General features: G+C 35.1%; 2 protein-coding genes across 2 annotated transcripts in view; one reads left to right on the top strand and one right to left on the bottom strand.

Annotated features, from left to right (window-relative positions):
* LOC134659165 (pro-neuropeptide Y-like) overlaps positions 1-18,826 on the bottom strand; it is a 30,435-nt gene extending 11,609 nt beyond the window's left edge. The window contains exon 1 of the mRNA XM_063514794.1: positions 18,796-18,826. The gene's annotated coding sequence lies outside the window, so the exon portion shown is untranslated. The remainder of the gene's footprint in view (positions 1-18,795) is intronic.
* The window catches only part of LOC134659005 (uncharacterized), a 237,202-nt gene that overhangs the window by 87,239 nt on the left and 126,483 nt on the right, over positions 1-23,480 (top strand). The gene's annotated exons all lie outside the window — the stretch shown is intronic.

The raw sequence follows: 23,480 nt of genomic DNA, 5'->3' as shown, positions 1-23,480 counted from the left end.
ACACACAATAATAGTATATTTGATTACCCATGCATAATAAATAAAAGATCATAGTAGAAAAATGTTAGTTTAATTAGCTTTCTTTACTTTCCGAAAGGGCCCCAAATTCTTATGTGCCCAGGGGCCCCACTGTAATGTGCCTGTTAAACTTTTATTGTCAATAAAAATTGTATTGTTAGTGTTAATAGGGTATTTGACTGTATTTAAATTAAAATAAATTCTTTTAAACTATGCATTAAATAAAGCACCAGAAGATTAATAGAGAAACGTATACAGCAGTTATTTTTAGACACAATTTCAATTTTAAAACCCGTATGAAACTATAAAGAGTAGGTAATTTGATCGTGACCTCACATGTTAGTGTTTCATATAAATTCCATAGTAGCAAAATCGTTTTGACAGTTCGAAAAAATAAACTGATTTGACTAGTAGTCAAATACCCTATTGTCAAGACTTGGTACATCTTCAGTTTGACTGCGAATTAGGCCAAGAAAGTTAATTAACACTCAACCAAATTGAACAACATCGTTAAATCTTAGCAATTAATTAATTGGTTTCAATTACGAGTATGTTTACGATTTAACATGTAATTCAAATTAATGGTGCATTAAATTAAGTAATTAACTTTTGTTATATAACTAAGTCTTATCTATTTTTAGGAAATAGCCCAGTAAAGATACGGTGGCGCAAAACATTTAATTATAATAACCAGATTTTTAGGGTTCCGTAGCCAAATGGCAAAAAACGGAACCCTTATAGATTCGTCATGTCTGTCTGTCTGTCCGTCTGTCCGTCTGTCCGTCTGTCCGTCTGTCTGTCCGTCCGTATGTCACAGCCACTTTTCTCCGAAACTATAAGAACTATACTGTTGAAACTTGGTAAGTAGATGTATTCTGTGAACCGCATTAAGATTTTCACACAAAAATAGAAAAAAAACAATAAATTTTTGGGGTTCCCCATACTTCGAACTGAAACTCAAAAATTTTTTTTTCATCAAACCCATACGTGTGGGGTATCTATGGATAGGTCTTCAAAAATGATATTGAGGTTTCTAATATCATTTTTTTCTAAACTGAATAGTTTGCGCGAGAGACACTTCCAAAGTGGTAAAATGTGTGTCCCCCCCCCTGTAACTTCTAAAATAAGAGAATGATAAAACTAAAAAAAAATATATGATGTACATTACCATGTAAACTTCCACCGAAAATTGGTTTGAACGAGATCTAGCAAGTAGTTTTTTTTTAATACGTCATAAATCGCCTAAATACGGAACCCTTCATGGGCGAGTCCGACTCGCACTTGGCCGCTTTTTTTTAAATTATTCTAATAAGATTTTTACAACTAATATATTCAGGAATGCTACAGAAATTGTACCCGGAAGTAGGTAAATAGGAAAAAATGAACCCGTTGGTTTATTTGAAACAATTATTATTATTTTTATTTGCAAGCTTGACGACATTTTTGCCAAAAATCACAAGCGAAATCAAAGAAAATTTATACCTACATGACATGTAAAGATTGTAAAGCGAATAAATCCACAAATGTACGATGATACATGTCTTAATTTGCTGGACACAAAGTGTACGAGTAATATGTATTATTTTGTTTAAATGTTTATTAAACGACCTTGTAAAAACATTTATAGGTAAGTAATAGCTGCTTAGATACTTGTACCAGAAGGCATGGGTATAAAGATAATATTATGTTGGATTCTACTTCGTACTACAAAATTTACTATGACAATAACCCTCTATACACTATTCTCTTTGTATTTAACAAAAGATTGTAAAAGTAACAATCCAATATACCTATTTAAGACAATTAAGATAAGCATTCTCTAGGGCAAAGGGTTACTGAAGGGAATTCATTCAATTTCTTAAGAGTACGAACAATCGTCTTGTCTTTTTTTTCTTTCGGATTTTTAAAGGACATTAGGACATCACTCTTGCCTATTTCTCAAGGACAATAAATAGTTGCTCAAATCTTATTGTTAATTTTGTAGTATTCATTGATGGTCATAGTACTGTTTCAAATCGAATTAATTAGGCTTAATTTTTCGCAAAATGCAATTAATTGGTAGTCGAACATTTACATATTTATTTACAACATAAGTAAATAATGCTCTTAAAATGCTTATAAGCTTCACCTATTGCAAGTAAAGCTTTCAGAGTTCGGTGATTAGGGTGACACATCTGTCATCTCATTACAATTTTGCGTTTTAATTAAGGTTATAAATTGTATGGAAATGACAGTTGTCACCATACCCAAGCTACAAGTTATTGTAATGTGGCAAATGTCCACTTTCCGTGTTTAGCAGTAACGCTTTGGTTTACTGCGACATAAACGCATATTGCTTGTGTCAGCGCAACCTAACGTGTATAAAACAATAGGCATTTAGAGAATAAACGTTCAGAATGTTCTTATACTAGCACACATAAGGTGTTTAACTTCTACTCCCATCACCTGCTCGAAACTATATACATAACAATACTTATCCTGTTATCTGATGGCGACCCTGCCTGGATGAGATGACTTGGTAGTCGGAGGGTCGAAATGGAGTTTAAGTAAAACCAAACATTACCGAAGTTGTGTTGTATTCTCGGTATCCAAGCATAGAGAGAGTAAATCTAAACTTAACACATATATTTATAGGCTATTATTGCTTACATGCTATTTATACAATTACGTGCGTCGCATATTTATGTCGCAGGCAGTAACGTATAGTTACTGTTAATATGTTAACTTGGGCATATAGTACACCTCCCTGGAAAGTTACTCTTCACCCCCACAAAGGAGAAAAAAAAATGTGACACACGCAGTTGCATTTACATTTTTTTTTAAATTATAATTGAATATAATAATAAACTAGCTATTACTTAGTTTCAAAATACATCTTAGTGTTATTTTTATGAGTTATATAAACCTGATTATTTTTTAATATCTTAACATTCGGTGACATATCTTCTATGACCTTGTAAGGTCCATTATAAATGGAGTCTAATTTATCGCCTACTTGATTTTTTAAAAGTATTAAGTCTCCTGGTTTATATTGTACAGAGTTCATTTTCTTATCATACATTAATTTTCTATTTACTTTACTAGACATTAAATTATTTCTAGCTTCTGACTGAGCTCTTTGTAACCTATACTTAAATTCTTTAGTATAACTATCATAATTATAGAGAGGGTCGACAGAAGAAATTAAATTATTCGGTAAACGACAGTGTTTGCCGAAAACTAATTCGAATGGCGTATATTGCGTCTCGGTATGTACAGTGGTATTATACGAAAAACACCAATAGCTTAACCAGGTACTCCAGTCTGTGCGGTTATTACTACATTGTATCCTAAGGTAAGCTCCTAGGTTCTTGTGCGTGTTCTCGAGTGCTCCTATAGTTTCGTGGTGGTAAGCAGTCGAGTGTAGCTTATTTATACCTAATAATCTACAAATATCGCTAAATACACTGGACATAAATTCGGTACCTTGATCCGTTATGATGTCGCTTGGTACGCCATATCTTAAAATAAAATTATTTACAAATGCTTTGCTTACAGACTCAGTGTCTTTCCTCTCTAAAGGGTATGCTTCGACGAACTTAGTCAGTTCACACTGAATTGTTAATACGTACTTATAGTTATAATTATCTATTTCTAAAGGTCCTAGAATATCTAAAGAAACTCTTTCAAAGGATGAACTTGGTGTTGTAGTTATCATCATTGGTTCCTTAGTGTATTTATTAGTGTGTTTGTTATGTTGACAATGTGCACATTTCTTTACGTATTCGTATACATCGTGGCTCATTCTTGGCCAGAAGTAATGACGTCTTATATTGTTTAACATTCTATCTATACAATTTATTAACATTTTTTTTTATTGATTTCAGAAAAAATTGTAAACAAGTAACATGCGTTTAAATTTTTTCTTCTGCCACCCCGGCGGTGAGAGGAACTTTCGGGGGAGGTGTAATGTGGCAAATGTCCACTTTCCGTGTTTAGCAGTAACGCTTTGGTTTACTGCGACATAAACGCATATTGCTTGTGTCAGCGCAACCTAACGTGTATAAAACAATAGGCATTTAGAGAATAAACGTTCAGAATGTTCTTATACTAGCACACATAAGGTGTTTAACTTCTACTCCCATCACCTGCTCGAAACTATATACATAACAATACTTATCCTGTTATCTGATTATGAAAAATATTCTAAGGGTAACATTCCATTTCTGACCGCAGCTGCACTACTGAACGCGTCGCTGTTACTGTCAATTTCCATAGTAAAATTGACAGTAGTGCAGCTGTCGTTGGAAATGGACTGTCACCTTAAGGCGTAAATATTATTTTTGAGCCTTGTTGGAACCCTCAAATCGTAAGATTGATTTTGAACGACAACAAAGGAGTTACATATAATAAAATACAAATTCTGTCAATTGCATAAATAAAAAATATATTTGTAGCTGAAAACAGACGAAGCGCACCTTCAATTAATGTAGATAATTTTGTATCTAAGTCTTAAAATTAAATCTATTCTATCTATTCTATCTATCTATCTATTCTATCTATCTATCTATTTTGTATCTAAGTCTTAAAATTCTATCTTTTCTAGGTAGATACGGAACCCTGAATTTGTACATGTAGGCGTTCAATGTTGGTACCTACATACATATCTAGACTAGAATTTAGAAAATGAAATTGAAATGTTTCTATTTCTTTTTCTTACTTTCCACCGTTTGATAAAAGAGTTAGGTATATTGTATTGTAGATATGTATTATTATTGTAAATCACGTTGAATAAAGTTGAAAATAATAAATTTAAATTAAGTTGAATAGATTCATTGTGACTGTGAAAAGGCTCCATGTCATCTAAAGATTAAAGAGCCTTTTATAAGGGTACCCTGTCATGTCCCCCATTTTGAAATAATTGAAGTAGTTACCTATATTATTCGCTTACAATTAGAAGAAGTAAAATACAGAATTGAGAAGGTTAAGATTATACTCATTTTTTTATTCAATACTTAACTTAAAACGTAATAATAAAAAAAACATTAAAACTAACTATGAATTAAATATTTAAAAACTAAACTAAAATGAAAATAAACCTACTTAAAAATTAAACTAATACTTACAATATTATATAAAAACTAAGGGTTAAGTATTTGGAGGGTTTATTGTGGGCAGTACCTATTTTAGAAAGATATATATAGTACATGTAATATAAAAGAAAAATTAAAAACTACATAAAGCTACAACTAACTACAACATAAACTAAAATTATAAATAAAAAACTGGCTCCAGCTCTGTGCCTTTGGGCAGGGTGCCAAGAAGGCTGGCGGCATTGAAAGATCATATGTTATACTAGCGACCCGCCCCGGCTTCGCACGGGTTACAGTTACACAAGACCTTAACAAATTATACACCTAAACCTGCCTCAAGAATAACCCTATTGATAGGTGAAAACCGCATGAAAATCCATTCAGCATTTTTTGAGTTTATCGCGAACATACATACACAGAAATAGACAGACGCGGTGGGGGACTTTGTGTTATAATTTTATTTGTACCTAAACGTTTACATTTGGTACATTTGTATCAACATTAGTCAGAAAAAATAAAGTTAAAAAATATTAGTTACTAGACTAATTATAAGAGCAGTACCTAATGATCGCCTCGTTCTGCTTAAATTTTATACTTTTCACGTTTTTTACCAGGGTTTCTAGCCAAGATGAAAATCGTTTGGTCCGTAGCGAACGATACGCTAATGTCTCTCTCGCACTACATAATTTAATATGTAAGAGTACGCTACGGGGCGAACGATTAGCATCTTGGCTAGGTCCTCTTACTTTTACGTATCTTTACCAGCCAGGTAAAAGAGCAGTCGTGGCTTTATAAACAAACAAACAAACAAAACTTCAGCCGAGTGCACACGCATACGGGTAATCTAACTTTCAGAGCCCATACATGTGTTGGTATCACACAAATTGCTTTTAATTTTAAACCACAATCTTACATCTACAGGGTGAGACGGGATGGATGTACTTTTCTTTTAAAGGTAGTTTTTACAGGAGCGGCAACGTCCACGTCCACGTCCAACTATGGACTAGTCCATATACCTACAGCTACTCTATAGCTCCAATAACGCGAAAAGCTGTATAATTTGGGCCCTTTTTTTAACTTATAAGGGCTGTATAAGCGCTTATACAGACTTTTTACAGCCTAAGGCAGTTGTCCCACCGCAAGCGATGAGCTATAAGCGAGTAGAATGATAAACTAGAAACGAGTGGGCGAGCGGCGAGAAGCGAGTGTTAGCTTCAATAGTTTTGTCGCTCGGCTATAGGCGAGTGTGCGAGTGCGACGGGCTATTGGTCTCGCAGCTTGAGTTCAACTACCAAGCGAGCATCGCCGAGCGAGTACCGCTGAGCTAGTTTTATCTCATCGCTCTTATCTCGGCGACAAACTAGTAGAGCGAGTGTTCTCGACGGCAGTGTGAACAGCCAGCGATGAACTATAAATATATGTATCTCTTTTACTAACACAGGATCCCTATCTTTTGCTCGTTTCTTGGGCGAGAAAATCGTCGATAGCTAATCGCTTACTCGCTCTTGGTGGGACAACTGTCTTAGTGTACAGCTTATAGTATACAAACAAACTTTATATACAGCTTATATACAGATTAAATATATTAAAAACGGGTCACTCACGTATTTTAAGTCGAAAAACGCTCGACATGTTTCACTTCGTACCGAGAAGTGTGTCATCAGGAGCTTGCGTTTAGCTTAGTATATACAGCTTGAAATACTACTTGAGCTGCTATGTCCCTTTACCATTAAGTAAGTTCAATAGTTTAGTTACCAAAAATTAAACTAAATTGCTATTTATGTTAAAATACTTATAGGGCCACTTGCACCATCTCATTAACCCGGGGTTAATGGGTTAAACCTGGAGTTACCGTGAATACTAGTACAATTTGACACTGGGTTAACGGTTTAACCGGTTAACCCCGGGTTAGTGGGATGGTGCAAGTGGCGCTTATTCACGTTAGTTTCTTTATTAAACGGTTCATATTTTTATAAAATAATATTGTATTATTACAATCTAATTTTATTAACCCTTAAATGCATGATTTTTTCTTTTTGTCTGAAATTTATATATGTATCACATAATTGTTTGCCGTTTCTAGGAAAAACAGTAAAAAAAATTATATCATCGATTTTCACTGCGAAATCAGTGGTAAAAGTTGCATAGGCTAAATCATATTTTTGGAAATATATAGCTATTACTGCTATTAGTAAAGGGTATAGGAGAAATCTTAACAGCCATCAGAAAGGTACACTATTTATGATGTTCCTATGATAAAGTTTGTAAATATAAAATAATTACAAACCCCGAAATATCTGCCCAAAATCACATACTAAAAATCATCAACTTGCAGGTTTTTCCAAGTTTTCCGATATTTCATCTTTAAACAAATGTATTTTTTATAAATTAAAATACTGCGTAAATTTATGTAATAATACGGAAAATTTATTAGTTTTACTATTGTAATAATATACAGGTCATCACGCGCACGACACCATGCCTTGAACGACATCATCCGCAGGGCATTAGTGTCGGCAAACATCCCCTCCACGCTAGAACCGCCAGGCCTCAGCCGGTCGGATGGCAAAAGGCCTGATGGCCTGACACTAGTGCCATGGGAAAAAGGCAAGTGTCTACTATGGGACGCTACATGTGTAAGCACTTTTGCCCCCTCACACCTTTATCGCACCATCCGGACGGCGGGCGCAGCCGCTGAGGTGGCGGCCCTACATAAACATCAAAAGTACTCAGCACTCAGCACTAATTACCTTTTCGTTCCAGTAGCCGTAGAGACGTCCGGTTGTTGGTGCGCTGAGGCAAAAACCTTCCTTAGGGAAGTAGGTCGCCGCCTGCAAGAAAGGGGCCTTGACCCGCGCTCCGGGTTTTTCCTGGTGCAAAGGCTGTCCATCGCAATTCAACGCGGTAACGCAGCGAGTGTGATGGGCACCTTTGCACCGGGGGTAGCGCGGGGAGGCCTCTTTCAGTAGTTTTTATATTCCTTGTTTTATTTTAGATATATTTAGGATTGTTAGTTTTAATTTAGTATTATTCATAGTTGTATTTAGTTCATAAGTTATTTATTTGTCTTTTTACTGTATTTTTCAATGAAATAAACTTATACTATTAGTAAAAAAAAAAAAAAAAAAAAAAAAAAAAAAAAAAAAAAAAAAAAATATACAGGAATAAATAGAATTTGTTTAACCCTTAATCTGTGAGCTGTCTAATGCTTTGTAGACATTTGGCAACACTATGCATTTAAGGGTTAAAAATAATTGTTATCCCTGAATTCCATCCCGTTTAAATCAGTAGAAATGCAGCTAAGTTTTCTAATCTTTAGGAATTTACCGTTTTAAAATAAACACGAGGATGTATAGTTTCAAATGTTAGTTTAATTTCATAAGCCTTTGTACGGATCCGGGAAAGATAATACGTTTTTCGAAATATGTGAGGAAATATGTGACGTTATCTATGAAAAGGGACCTTATTGTCGATGGCGCTTACGCCGTTATGAATGATGCTCCGATATAAATACAATGCCGCGCGACGCTGTACGGCGTAAGTGCTATCGACAATAAGGTACCTTTTCCTATGAAAATTATCTATATAATGCCCCATATTATTCTTATGTTCCTGATGATATGCAGAACGCATAACACGGACGAACCTATAATAATAACCTTTTTAAATGACAAGTAGCATTTATGAGGGACACAATTCAGAATTAAGTAGATTAGATTAAATTAACATCCGTGGGTGTGTATTTTTATAAGGTTAAGTACCTTGAGTATTAAATTAAATTAAATAATCAATTATATTAGGCAACCCTTCTTAATTAATAAGTTTGTAATCACTACATAGTATAAAAAAAAGTCGCTTCCCGTTCTCTGTCTGTCCCTATGTATGCTTAGATCTTTAAAACTACGCAACGGATTTTAATGCGGTTTTTTTAATAGATAGAGTGATTTAAGCGGAAGGTTTATGTATACTTTGTTAACCCATGTGAAGTCGGGGCGGGTCGCTAGTTATTAATAAGTGAAAAGTGGTTAAGTACTTGTTGATACAAATAATTATTTTTCGAATTTACCGATGTAAATCATGTAAAGGATAACATCGGACTGACTAAATTCAGTAAGAACTTTTCTTCTCTTTTGTAAGGTCTTGTCATTTCTAGGTCGAAGTCGACTACAACACCATAAAGACGGGCTAAAACATGCCCAGTATTAAAGATGACTCACGTACCGGTCTAACGCTAGACCGGCCCGATCCCGAGCAGGGGCGCCCGACACTTCGTTTTCTATAGAAATCAGTAAGCACCACATGATTACCTGTCACCTGAAGCACCGGAAGCTCCGGCCCGATCCCGGCCCGGTCCCGACCCGGTCTAACGTGAGTCATCCTTTATTGTAAAATCGACTTTCCTGTTCCCATGAAGTGGGCGGCAAGTTTGTAATTTATCTAGGATTAAACTATCGGTTTACACTGAGTGACACCGCATTATGCCCTTATCACCACTTAGTATATTGTATAAATATGGTTTAGTTGCACTATTTGTAAATATCTGTGTTAGAAAGAAAGAAAGAAAAGTCATTTATTCGATAAAGCACACATACAAAGGACAAAAAGATGAAAAACAATGAAAAAGAAAAGGATAACAACAACAAATTGTATTGATACAAAGACAGAAGACAAAAATTATATAAGGTGTTTACCTACTACTAAACTACTAAACGTACTAGTGCTCGACACGCTAATGCCCAATAGATGGCACCCTGCTGTCACCTCTATTGATAATGACTAAAGTTTCAAGATGACATATACTGGGACCGCGTCGAGGACTACGTTTACCTTACGCACAGACAGAAAAATAAATTACACTTGAGTCCAGCAATGTTATTGGGATTAGTCCGGTTTCCTCACGATGTTTTTCTTCACCGAAAAGCGACTGGTAAATATCAAATGATATTTCGTACATAAGTTCCGAAAAACTCATTGGTACGAGCCGGGGTTTGAACCCGCAACCGGATTGCAAGTCGCACGCTCTTACCGCTAGGCCACCAGCGCTTTTTGACTAAGGAAAAATTGCTACTGAATCAATTTATTATTTATAGCAATAAACACAAGCGTAAGAAGGAAAAGCTCTGCATTAAGATTAATGACTTTTTGGGCTACTAATACTATATTTTATTAAAATAGAATTTAGTTAAAAATAGATTTCTTTTTGGGGTTCCGTACCTCAAAAAGAAAAAACTGAACCCTTATAGGATCACTTGTGCGTCTGTTTGTCTGTCTGTCCGACCATTCCCCCCTTATCTCCGAAACTAGTGGGTCTAAAATTTTGAAAAAAATATCCTGCAAATAGTTTTTTACCTGTAGATGATAGGAAAACCTATTACAAATGTGCAGTTAAGCATGAGTCGGACTTAATTACTTAGATTTTGATAAAGACATTTCATTCCCGTTCCACATAAAAATACATTATTAAAAATTGGGTAATGTACTTCAACCCTTGGAACGTCAGTCCGACTCGCACTTGACCGGTTTTTGTACGCAGGGTCATAGAATTAGAAAGAAAAAAATTTGTAGTCACAGTAAATTTACTGGCATTTATCGACACACGATTAAAAATCAAAATGAAAATGTATAAAACTATCAAAAACATATGTGGATAAATTTTATTATAGGTATTTATATAATTTCGACCCATGTTCTTTCACTGATACGTATGTGTTAAAATTGTTAAATATCAAACGGTGTCGTCATGTCGTCAACGCCATCTAGCCGAGCATAAGCCAAAGGTGTGTGCGCCATCTAACCGAGAATGACTTTTTCTTGATTTCCGAGGCACGTTTTTTCCTTAGACTTTATTCATCTTATTTCCCGAAAACTTGTTGGGGTGTCTGGCGACCCAGGGTCATATTTTTCCCAAAGGCTGAGTTTAACAATACAGCGGGGAAATGCGGCCAATGTCCTGGGGACTATGCCCCAGGTGACATCAGGTTTCGTCTAAAATTGATGTCATACATTTGTAAATATTGTAAATATACAAAATATATATATTGTGTATATCTTATACGGAGTTACATATGTCTTTGCGAAGATTATGTGCCTATTAGGTATTAAAAATATGCTTTTCATCACACCTGCATAATGGTTCTTTACGATACAAGTGCGAAAAGCAGGACATTTGCAAAGAGTGGCGAATTTTAAAACAGGACCGAAGCACAGAATAAGTAATAGACCGAAGGAAGTGTTTTAAATCGACACGGGTTGCGAATGACCTATTCGCACGTGTATCTGTCGTACAACGTTTTATGGCTCCTCTACACGATGGGCCAGCGCCAGCCACTCCAAGGGACGCAGCCATGCGGTAGAATGAGATAGCAAATAGCAATATCACTTGCTCCCTCTAACGCATAAATGCGTCCCTTGGTGTGGCCGGCGCTGGCCCATCGTGTAGAGGAGCCATTACAGTACATAATACATATGGCCCTTAAAATTTTCGACGTAGTTACGTAATGTGCTTATTACAGCACCTAGTGTCGTAATGGAGCACCAGATGTAATGTAAAAGATGTTACACGAAGTGCGGAAAGTAATAGGCCATATTATTTCTAAAATTAAATGGTTATTATTGTACGAGCGTGAGCGAAGGTCTCCGTTTCAACTTGGGGAAAAATTATTTCGTATGTCCGTCTGTCCGTCGGACTATCATCCGCTTAGATAGCATTCCACAACCGATTCTCATTAAATAATAATATAACGTAATGGACCCTATAATGGACGTGGAACCGGTAATGGGACATAAAACCACAAATCCTCTAAAATAAGTATGTAAAAGTAGTTTATAAACACTGGCAATATTTTACCATAAATAAGAGTCATAGAGCTGTTTAAGTTTGACTTTTTATTAATTTCGGTTAATTTTTAAGAAATTGGCGCCAACCCAAAAGTTGTCGTGTCACTGGAAAAAATAACCAGTAAGAATTCTTAACAACTTCGCTAAGAGAGGTGAGTTCATATATTAAATTGTAATTAATTATTACTTGGTGTAAACTAGAATGTGTTTTGTTAATTGCATTTACCATGAGATAAGGTATACAACACATTATGTTGTGACTCTAGAGATGTATAAAAAATAGTAGTATTTTGCCCAATCCCATTATAGGAGCTGTAAAACTGCATACCTCCTATGATGGGATAATTTACATAATGATGCTTGCCATGGCGTAATTTCATGTTTAAACAATACAGAAGTATAATGTAGTTACTCGTACGAACTATGTCAGGAGGTCTTCTCGGACTTCGGATAAATTAATATCGTTTTTACAAAATTTTATTTAACTTGCCCTGTTAGTTTGTATACAGGGTGGATTTTCTTTTTGGGTCAGTGAGGGTAGCTACCAGATCCCGTGCTGCGACGAGAAAACGGTCTTAGAAAACCTTCCCTCGATTTCAAATTAATGAAGATTGGCTTTTACAGATTTTGGAAAAAACATACAGGGTGCGAGAAAAAGGTAATTTTTGACAATCTTTTTTTTGATGCCAATCGATCCCATTCCTATTGAGGATCAAAAGCTTGTATGGAGCTAAAAAAAATTCCGGCTAGAAAAGCCACAAATCGAGGAAAACTTTTCCCATACAATTTGTATGAAAATCAAAACTTTTATTTTTCACATGCTATTTTTCTATGACAATTGATTCCATTCTTATCTAGTATCAATAGTTTCTTTGGGGTCAACTTACGATAATGTACTAAAAAGCCACAAATTAATAAAAACTTTTTCCATTGACCCCAAAAAAACTATTGATACTGGATAGGAATGGAATCGATTGGCATACAAAAATAGCATGTGAAAAATATAAGTTTTCATTTTCATACAAATTGTATGGGAAATGTTTTCCTCGATTTGTGGCTTTTCTAGCCGGAATTTTTTTTTGTTCCATACAAGCTTTTGATCCTCAATAGGAATGGGATCGATTGGCATCAAAAAAAAAGTTTGTCAAAAATTACCTTTTCCTCGCACCCTGTATGTTTTTTCCAAAATCTGTAAAAGCCAATCTTCATTAATTTGAAATCGAGGGAAGGTCTTCTAAGACCGTTTTCTCGTAGCAGCACGGGATCTGGTAGCTGCCCTCACTGACCCAAAAAGAAAATCCATCCTGTATTAGTTAGTGTGGTTCAAATCTTGGAAATGGCATTTGAGCCACTTTCGGATTTCCGATTGAGTTGAAATTTTGGATACGTATGCAAATCGGATGACAATGCAATCGGGTGACAAAAATGACTAATAACTAGTTTTTTGCCAAAAACTTATTCCCTATTCCAATATCTTATACTGATAGGGTATGCCCATTATAGGGGGCCCATTACTGGATCCACGTCCATTACCGGGGTTCCATTACTGGAGCTTTGGTGTCCATGACTGGAGAAAAAAACCATACTTTTAATTTATTAATTATGTGGAAACTAACTGCAGTATCTTTGATACAACACGCCTGAAACATGAAAGAAGGATAGGATATTCATCTTTTAACAAGCTAAGCGGTAGAACTTTTACATGTATCAGGGAAATATCACAAATACTCAAAATTTCCTCTTAAATGTCCCATGACTGGTGCCGTTACTATATACTAGCTATTTTGTCGTTTCAGCTCTTAGATTTTTTTTTCAAAATAGGATATTTGACACATGTTGAATTTTATAACTAAATCTAGTTTAATAGATAGATGATGAGCAAGTTATCACTATACATTGGAAATAAAAAAAAAATGGAAATAATAAAAAATACAAGGCCTTAAAGTCCCAAAAATAATACAAGGCCTTAATGTTTCAAAAATTTTATTTTTAAATTTCCAAATAGGAAAAAAATATTGATACCATTCAATTCCTTACATTTTATTTAAAAAAATATTGTATAGCAACCATATACATACACGCAATAATTCACCGACAAAATCGCAATTTCCTTGTTTTCCATACCTACATTGAAACGGCTTTTAATGTTACATCAGAGGATGTATTGCCATTTTCTATGAAGCGTTTCGTCAGTAAAGTGCGGGTGCCAGACTTTGACCATCATTTGTGACTTTTGTATTGCTTTAAGACAATGGGTCCCATACAGACATTTGATCCTCTAAACACAGGATCGACTGATACCATTCATGGGTCAATTTTTGAAGAGGGTGATTTTTCGACATTTGTATGGCAAGTTTTTATTTTTGGAAAATTAGATTTATAATCATCGATTTAAGAAGTATTCTTAATAACAAAAAATATAGTGTACGAGGCACCACTCTACTTTTTATAGTTAGCTAGATATGGACGTTTAAAGATCGACATTTGTATGGCACTATTTAGCAGTTTTTAAGGCGCTTTTGACATGTATATGGCATTTTTTCAACATTGTATGGCAGTATCAAAATGTTTATGTCACTACTTATTAATTTTGTGGCAGTTTAAGACCCTGACGACTATGTCAACATTTGTATGTCATAATCGACATCTGTACGGTCAGAATAGCCGTACAAATGTCGCCATACAAATGTTGCCAATAATGTTTTTTGGCGAAATTTCTTTCACTATATAACCGATTCACTTATTTATTTTACTATATATTTTAACACTATATTTGCAACTATTATTATGATATACACATTTTTATTTCGACTGTGTACCAACATATGAAGCGTCCATACAAATGTAATTGTAGTCGTACCAAAATATATCGAAAGAGATTCTTACCTGTTTTTATATAAATAAAACTGTTTCCGCGTGCATACTTAATGGTGATAGACGCCCAACTAACCGCACTATTGCGTCGTAAAGTTAATCTAATCGTTATTCAACAGACAAAGAAGATTTTGGGGGTATCTTTAAGTCATAACAAAATAGGTGCCGCGCGGGACAACGATAAAAACGCTTCCCTTGTTTATTAAATAATGTATTAAATTATCGAAATAATTAAATAAATTCTTTAGAAACAGATCTTTATAAAAATATAAAGCTATTAATAATACGTTGCCTACATCCAAAGTTATGAATTTTTTATTGGGCTATGCCGCCACTGGGACACGCGAAAAACGGCAAATTCCGCCGTTTTTGGACCTTCAAATGCGATTTTATCAGAAACAAATAATATTTAAGATACAGTTATGCATTATTTTTAAAGTTTATAATACACTGAATGAAAATATATACATACCTAGTCTTTTAGTCCTATGGACTTCGAGTTTTAGCCGTGGGACAGCAAAAAATGCCTATTTGAAAATTGACCCTCATAAGAAATTGTCAAATACCCTAATAGGAGCCGCGAAGGTCTCGAGGTCTACAGCTCACAGCACCCCTAGCAAATGATTGGCGCAACAGTATCTCGCGGCGAGTTAGCCTACCCATCTTTTTCTAACTACACATGTTAGTAAAAGAGGGATCGGTAGTCTATCTCGCGCCAATCATGTGCTAGCCCGGCAGAGCCACTAGTTTTATAAATTGTATACTTTAACTATGTGAACGAACGCAATATATGTACTTATAATTGTTTCTTTTATTGTTATACAATTTAGGCGTTAAAATGCCAAAAGAAGCATCAATATTCCGAACAGCAATCTCCTAAAGTTATAACCGAATGATCTAATCTCATCTCCCCGTTTACTATAACTCCCAAGTGGAATTAGAAAACTCTTCATCTTAAATCTTCCGTGAATTTTGAAACTTACCTAGTTACAGTTTGCAGGAGCAGGAGTAATTAACTTTAAGATTTTGAACGTACTTACAGTTGTGGAATCAAACAGATTCAAGCTCCCTCCAGACTGTGCGTGAATCGCGGTGCGATGCCGTACGCGAGTGTGGAGGGGGTTTCAGAGAATCATGCTTCATGTGCAATAAATAAGATAAGATAAAGCTAAAAAATATTTTCGTATTAGAACAAATTAAATTATTTTCAGACAATTGGGGGTCGCCATAAGCCTTCAGTAAGAACGCATATACTTGGACAAATTAATTCGACCTATGCCGCTGTGGCCCGGTGGCCGAATAGCAACAGGCACCTGCCACGATAGCAGAGGACGCTGGTTCGATTCCAGCCTGGGGCACTGGAGGCCAGGGGGCCGATTTATGAATTTCGCTCATTCGATTTTGTCACTCGAAAATCGGTGGAAAACGGCGAAATGCTAATTTTTGAAATACGAGTGATATAAATTTGGAATCGAGTGGTACTGACCACTCGTTTTCAATTCTGTTACTAGTAGAATTTATATACCTAGTAGTGGAGATATTACTGAACGAAATACACGAAATCGAGCGGTCGAAATTCAAAACTCGGCCCCCTGGGTCACTTTTTCTAAGGATATGACATTTATTTTAGTTTAAAATATAATATCTGCGAGACCGAGCAAAGCTCGGAAAACATATAAAAACTCGAGAATGCGCGTTTTCCTAGAGATAAGACCAAGCTAGGTAGATCGATTTTTCGCCCCCAAAAACCCCCATATAGCAAACATCGAAATCGTTACGAGCCGTTTCCGAGATCCCCGAAATCTATATACATAGTTAATAATCATTTATTTACAAACAAGATATATACAGTGTATTACTAAAAGAAATTAAAAACTAGCTTACATATAAATAAATAAATGAATAAATATACAAGAATTGCTAGTTTAAAGGTATAAGATTTACTCGTGACGATCATAAAACAATGTACGGACATGTACAGACAACAAAAGCAAGAAAAGAAGAAATCATTAATCATCAAGAAACCACACGAAACCTTACTATCAGAATTTCTGTTGGAATTTTGGATAAAAAGAATCTAATCTGCATAAGGCATAAGGGACCTTCTGTGCTGGAAAGCCACGAATATTTATTTTAAACTGAATGGGCTTTAGTGGGCAGATTTTCACTAAAAATTCCAATGGGTGTAATAAAAGTTATGTACTTACATTACATACTTACCTGACAGACGAATGCTTGATTTTAAAATATGCATTATTTTTACAATAGTCAAGTCATTAAAATAATTTGTGCTACATAGGTAATATGTTTTTTGAATCAACCTATTCGCCAAACATTTTTATTATCCAATAAACCGTTTTACATATAGATACTAAAATCAAATTAAATGAGCATTTTCACTTAAAAGTGTGCCATTTCTTTTTTTACAAAAACTATCAACTTTTGGGTTATTACTAACTCAGAATCACGAGGACTATCGATTAAAAAAGGAAAAACAGTGTCCCAAAAAAAATACAGTTTTGTGACGCATTTTCACATAAGTATATACAGTGAAACCTGGTTAAGTGGGACCTGGATAAGTGAGAAACCTCTATAGCTGGGACTCATGGTGCGGTCCCGACACTTTAGCACTGAATTACCTCTGTTAGTGAGATAAAACGAACCTCTATAACTGGGATTAGTTGTTGTGATTTTATAGTCACATTTACCTCTATAATTGAGACAGAGAGTGTATTTACCTCTTTTACTGAGACTTATATTTATATGATTACAGTTTCCTAATTGTTTTTTAGAATTTTATAGGAATTGACCTCTGTATCTGAGATAACGTCAATTTATTACTTCTCTAACTTGGACTTTATTGATCAATTTCCGTATTCTTAGTACTTAACTCTTAGTCTATCCACAAATTCCGCATTTGCTTAATTTTGTCTAAACGACTTCAAGTTTCATTTAGTTACTTTATGTAGTTAAAACTATCGAAACGAAAGCTGAAATCTTGATAAGTAACACGAATAAACAAATTTTCATTTAATAGATTTCTAAGTTTCAATTAAGTCCGTATCAAATTTAATTGAATAAAAATCTATCCTTTGGAGAATCATTCAAAATAAATTCAAAGAAATATTTAAACAGACTTAAAAAATATTTAGGGACAAGGATTTAAAAAATACCTTATTAACCACCTCTATAACTGAAATATATCCTCTATTGTCACCTCTATTAATGGGACCCTCTGTAAATGAGACAGAAATTTATTTGTACCTGGCTAACTGAGAGCCTGGGTAAGTGAAATACCTCTGAGACAAATGTGCTCGTCCCTTGAAGTCTCACTTATCCAGGTTTTACTGTATAAGTAAATTTTGTATGGCCCGTCACAAAATTGACACCCAAAATTTGTATAAAAAACTGAGGACATTGCTTTGTTTCAATCAAAAGTCCCCGTGATTAGACAAAATAACCCCAATAGTTATTAGTTAAACTCCAAAATAATGCTACAATAAAATCAGCATTATGAGTATTATATAAGTATTATTATGACCGAAATATAATAAAGAAATTAGAAATTTGGTTAAAGATTTTGACAGTTGTGTGAAGTCGTTTCATTTTGTATACCTATTTACTTTTCTATAAGTAATATATGTTGTAAAATTTTGTACCTATAAAGAAAGAACCCCATTTTCTAACTTATGTGACACCACTGGTCGGAAGCATTGATATTTATGCCGTCGGAAAGTTCACAGCGAAATTTCCGCAAAAATAAATTTAAGAATCTTCTCCTGTTTTTGTATGACAACTGTAATTTTCCAAATCCGAAATGAAAGTTTCCTTATTTTCCTGAAATTTTCAAGAACTTTTTTTAACTTTCCGCAACATGCTCTGATTGCCACCGACATGGTATTAAAAAGGTTTCTCCGAAAACGCCATTATTTTTGCGAATACATTGCGTCAATGAAATCAAAGTTACATGAATACAGGATGTTCAAAAACTTACCTAATTATTGAGCCGGATTGAAGACAGGTAAAGCTCGACTTGGACTGCCGGCGAGCGGCCCGTGCGGTGCTTTTATAGCACAGGCCCAACAGGTGGGCGGAGTTTCAGGAAATGCGTGGAGTAGCGGTTCAAAATTTGGTTTGACAGGACGAAAAAGAAAATCTTTATTATTCCATTTTAGCCCATTTAAATATGTTTCATGAGCGTTTCTTTTATTCTTTGCGATTTTTATATATTGTGATATTTTTTGCCACTTTTGTGTTATTTCTGGATGAAATGGGCCCGCGATCCTGACTAGAAATAACACAAAAGTGGCAAAAAAGGTCACAATATACATATAAAATAGACAAAAATAAAAGAAACGCTCTAATAGTGATAAAAAGCTGTTGTTTAATTCAAGTTTTTGACCTCGAGATCACACCAGGTGAAAGGCTAAAAAATTCATGAAATTTTGAAATCTTTTCTGATTTTGAAAATTATTGCTACTTAAGATTTATGTTACCTAACCTACGAAAAAAGTCACAAAGGAAAGTGAAAATGACGCACCATACAATACATCGCTCTATTTTCGATCTATCGAGCCATTTCAAGTAGAATAGAAACACTAGCTAAATAAATAATAAACTGAAATATATGTCATATAGGTAGGTACGTAAGTTAAACTAGTTAAAGATCAGGGCCTCCAGTGCCCAGGGCTGGAATAGAAACAACGTCCTCTGCATATACGGCAGCCGCCTAGACCGCTCGCCAAATATAAATAGAAATATAAAACAGCATTACAAGTAGAGGTAAGCAACAGGCGGCTTTATAGGACATTCTTACACACACACACATACACACACACACACACACTGACACAGTAAGCTCAAGAAGGCTTGTGTTGTGGGTTATACTCGGTACTAATAGTTATCAATAAGAAAAATCTCATTATAGAGCGAAACGATCATATATTTAACATGTCTGAAGCTTGCGAAAGTTTTACTATTAATTAAACTTTTCTTCCTAATAACGACTCCTTTCATCCCATAACCGCGATAACGCGTATCGCGGCGCATCGCGCGCTGCTGAATTATCCGCTGGGTTCCAGTCTGTACCCTTTTGCTAAGACATTATACAAGTTCAACAAATTATCATCATCATCATCATCCTAAGTACAAACGTGCTGATTTGCTGAGGTCTTATTACCAAAAGGCCAAATTATCTCGCCCGAATAGCGGGTGGTCCAAAAATACAATCAACAATTTTTTTACGAATAAATTTCTTACTTATTTAGTACCTCCACTGTCTTCCGCGGGTTGCACAGAGCGGGTGAACGCTTATTGAAAAAACCGGCCAAGTGCGAGTCGGACTCGCGTTCCAAGGGTTCCGTACATTACACAATTTTTAACAATATGTTTTTTTTATGAAAAGTGAGTAAAATGTCTTTAAAAAACCGTAGGGGTCGGATCAAAAACTAAGTCTTAAGTCCGACTCACGCTTGACTGCACATTTCTAATAGGTTTTCCTGTCATCTATAGGTAAAGACTAAAGAACTATTATGTGTATATTTTCAAAATTTTAGACCCAGTACTTTCAGAGGGGGGGAGGGAAGGGGGTAATGGTCATTTTTTGTCTATTTTCTTGAATAACTGCTAAACTATTTATCTTAAATATAAAAAAAAAATTTGATATTCTTACAATGAGCTCTTTCATTTGATATGATGATATGTAACACGATATTGGCAAGGTGCGAAGTCGGTGGAGGGGGAAGTGGCGCTGATCGTCACAAACACAGGTAATCTTATGGAATGGCCGCCATTAGTACTAGCGGCGGCCGCTTGAACTAATTTTACTCCATAAGATTTAACGTAGAAAGTCTGCCAAAATGAGGGCAGCACCAGTCGTGCACCTAGCGAATAGTTTGAAAAACTTTATTTTTGAATTTGCTCATATCCCCCCAAAAGTGGCCTCCATATTTAAAATTCATTTGTTTACGTCACATGTCCGTCATTATTATTATTTATTATTATTATTAATGTGTGCCAAATTTCAACTTAATTGGTCCAGTAGTTTCGGAGAAAATAGGCTGTGACAGACGGACAGACGGACATACAGACAGACGCACGAGTGATCCTATAAGGGTTACGTTTTTTCCTTTTGAGGTACGGAACCCTAAAAACTGTATGAGCAACGCTAACTGGTGCTAACGCGTGCGACGGATTTTAACCGCGATGGTGCCCGAGGGCGTGCACCCGCGCAGAATACCGGAGGCACTTACACGTATTTTACAAAATATAATTAAAAACTTAAAACAAAAATCATTTTTGCAGGGATCTGTACAGAATTAAGCCTTGTACTAGTTGTACTGTATGTTAATAATAATAAATAAATTTGACTGAAAGACTGACTTTGATACGCATAAACGCAAACGTTTGCTAAAATTATTATCATCAACAGTAAAACATCTATGTCCAACATAATATTTTTGGTCCACCTAAACAATTTTATTTTTTTAAATATAAGGGGCTGTGCCATGGATATCACATGCGATGTTTTGACGTGTAGGTAACCTTTGTTAAGATAGTTTTAAAATGTTTCCAGACCGAACAAAGGGGGAAAAGGTTCTAATCCCATTTTTAGATTTGAGAATTTTAAGTGACCCTATATATGCGTCGCGCTGACGAGGGTGGCTAAAATCAATCAATCAACCAAAACAGGTTTTCGACGAAAAATCCTGCGTAAAAATATCAAAAATCGAGGTTTCATTGAATAATTTTACGGTTTAGACTCTTTTTGGTACGGAACCCTTCTCGCGCGAGTCCGATTCGTACTTGTTTCTTATATTCTTATTTAACCATGAAATTCGAATATTGATTCAGATTTCAAGGGTTTGAAGTTAAGTTTGATTCTTTAGTGCTTCGGTAAGTATTGTATTGGTATAACTTGGGAAGTCACGTTTTTTGCGGAAAATCATGTGATTGTTATGGAAAGCCTCTTATATGATCATTGTCAAGAGGGCGCTGTTATTTTCTTATGTAGGTATAGGGTGACAGTTCAGTATTAATATGAAAAAAAAATAGTTCCAGTGAAATTCCGCAACATGGTGGGTGATCAAATATAAAACTAAACACTATTTAGGCGACAGAACATCGTGGTTCCGTCGAATCGACTGCTCTTGAGTTGAGTCGGATTCAAACTCGCCCCGGAGGCGTATTCTAATTGTAATATCATGTTATGTTTTGGTTCTGTATTTGTTATAGAAATTATTATCATCTGTCATTGTCGAAAGCGACGTTTCTGGTTGAAGTAATGATGTTGTAATGTATTGAAATTTCCATTGCGTTACCACTGATACCAGCTTTTTACTAATAAATATTAATTCATTTTTTTGACAAATGGATTCCTTTTAAACGGTTAATGGCTATTTCAAAATTCATGACAGTCCATTCCATGACATTAGGAGATCATTAAATGAATGGCCTTTTACATTCGAAGTAGCATACTGTATGTACTATGGAGCCCAATTCAGATTCGGTCGTATCGAAACCAGTTCAGAATCATAACAAATTGTTAATTCTGAATCGGGTTCCGGGTGTTTTTGAGAAAAATCCTTGTAATGCAAAAAGGTTTTGCTTGTTTCATTTCAAAAAAAGAAAAAATTTAATCCAAAATAAAAAAATATATAGAAAAATAATAGAATATAGAAACGGAAAATTTTAATAGGTACAGTCACTTGCAATAATATGTTACACAACGAAGGACGCAAAAATCTGACACAATCTTATTCGTGGAGCCATAAGAACGTCACATTATTTCGCGGCCTTATCATATCATATTTATTCATCAACAATACAAGATTGTGTTTGAAGTACACTTACTTAGTTACAATTAGTGCCTTCGAAGAGTAGCATATTATTGCAGTTGACTGTACACTAGTTTCCTAAATATAAACGGTTACAACAGTTTACATGAGTAACGTGACGTTTTCAACTAAAAGGCTATTGGGTAAAGGGTTAGGTATTGTCGGCTGTCGATAAGGTTGATTTCAAATTGAAGCTATATGGAAATATCGCCTTATTGACAACCGACAATAAGTACCCTTTTGATTGAGAATGCCACAGTTCACTGATTTAAACTCTCACGATTTTGACACATTGTTAAATTGTACAACGGGACTTAAGACGAACGGGGACGGACGGACAGGACGGGACAGGATCAAGTGCCGGTAGTTCGAAAAACTCGCGCGGTTAGAAGATGTTGATGTCAACTTTAGCCAGTCTTCTCCGAGACCACGGGGACAACGCTGTCCTCGAAACGTCGGAGGTAAATTCTGAAACTTAGATACGCGATTAAGTCCCGTTGTACATAATAAGCGCAATTTCACCGTAGGCGTGCATATACGTAATTTATACACTTCAATTAAGTTCATTCTATAGTTCGTTTTTTAGCATTAGAAAGAAGATAAGCGAACTTGACGTGTCTTTTAATTGAAAAACGCTTTTTAAAAATCAGTAACTACTTATGAAAGCAAAATAATGTTTATAATCCTATAAGTTTCATAATTGTTTTATAATTTACCGTGACTTATTTTTTTAAAAGTGTTTTTCAATAAAAAGGCGCGTCATGATTGTTTACCTTTTTTCTAATGCTAAAAATAACGAACTATATATGTAGACCTGTAAAATAAGATGAAACTTACCCGGATC

The sequence above is a fragment of the Cydia amplana genome, chromosome 24 (genome assembly GCF_948474715.1).
Source record: "Cydia amplana chromosome 24, ilCydAmpl1.1, whole genome shotgun sequence".
Classification (NCBI taxonomy): Eukaryota; Metazoa; Arthropoda; class Insecta; order Lepidoptera; family Tortricidae; genus Cydia; species Cydia amplana.
The sequence above is the reverse complement of the archived record's forward strand: the minus strand, read 5'-3'. Positions and strand labels throughout refer to the sequence as shown.